Raw genomic sequence first — 1448 nt, 5'->3', positions numbered from 1 at the left:
GAACGTCCCGAATTATCTTTCACTGCCTGCGAAGATTTGCTTGACGTTAGACAAGGTTCTCTAGATGTACTGTCTTACATCTCCTCCTTCAAGACGCTGGCGGCAGGTACCGGGTGGCCCCAACAGGCGCAGTATGCTGTTTTCAGGAGGGGTTTGAGAGAAGACATCAAGGATGAGTTAGCCAGATCTTCCCGCTCTCCCACTTTTTCAGATCTACTGGCAGCTGCCCTCCACATCGAGTACCGTCTCCAAGAGAGAAGGTCTGAACGCCGAAAACAAAGAGGATCGGGAATTCCAGTGGACCCCCCTTCACACTCATCCTCTGGGCGCTCCTCGTCTAACCCTGCCGACGAACCGATGCAGATCGGCGCCACAAGAGCACCCCTGTCATCTGCAGAAAGAAGACGAAGAAGAGAGAAGGGACTGTGTGCATACTGCGGTTCCGATCAACACGTCCTAAAAGACTGCTCGGAATTACCAGAGAAGAAGGCGGGAAACGATTACCCTCGGCGCCAATAGGGACCAGTGTCCGGGGGAATTCAGAATTTTTTCATCGTCCCTACGTTACTCTATCTGTGTCAGCATCAGATTCCCAAGATGATTCCAGACTGATGGTAATATCGGTTAGCCTTAACATCAAGGGTAAATCTGTAGAAACCATGGCCTTACTGGATTGCGGAGCGGCCGGAAACTTCGTGGACACTCTATGGGCAGATAAGATGAAACTGACCCGGATAGCCCAGAAGGAGGGTCAGAAAGTGGAAGGAGTTGACGGTACCCCTTTATCCTCCGGGCTCATTACTCATACCACCGAGCAACTGTCTTTAGTCAACAACAGACACACGGAGGTCCTTCAATTCGACATCATCCGGGCCGCTCATTTTCCCATAATCTTAGGAATCCCATGGCTTCGCCCGCACAATCCCCACATCAACTGGACCGAAAACCAACTGAGTTTCGGTTCCTCATATTGTGCTGCCAACTGTCTTCCATCAGAAGCTAGGAAAGATCCACAGTCTGTCAGGATTCTCTCGAACGATCATGTGGGGATTCACACTCTCCCTAATTTTTGTGCAGAATTTACGCAAGTATTCCAAGAGAGCCTTCACGCCCGACTACCACCTCACTGGCCAGAAGACTGCTCAATTGATCTCGAACCCAATGCTCTGGTTCCATTTGGGCGAATGTTCTCCCTTACCCAGTCAGAAAAGAGGGTACTAAGGAACTATCTTGACACAAATTTGGAGAATGGGCTGATCCAACCTTTGAAGTCTCCCGCCGGAGCCTCCTTATTCTTCATCAAAAGGAAGGACAGCACCGACCTCAGACCCTGCATAGACTACAGGGGTCTTAATAAGGTGACCGCCAGAGATCGATATCCTATGCCGCTCATAACCGACATCATCTAGGCGGTGCAAGGAGCTCGGGTATTCACCAAGTTGGATCTC

The sequence above is a fragment of the Ambystoma mexicanum genome, chromosome 13 (assembly GCF_040938575.1).
Source record: "Ambystoma mexicanum isolate Mex_15411 chromosome 13, UKY_AmexF1_1, whole genome shotgun sequence".
In the NCBI taxonomy this organism is placed as follows: Eukaryota; Metazoa; Chordata; class Amphibia; order Caudata; family Ambystomatidae; genus Ambystoma; species Ambystoma mexicanum.
This window is presented reverse-complemented; position numbering follows the sequence as displayed.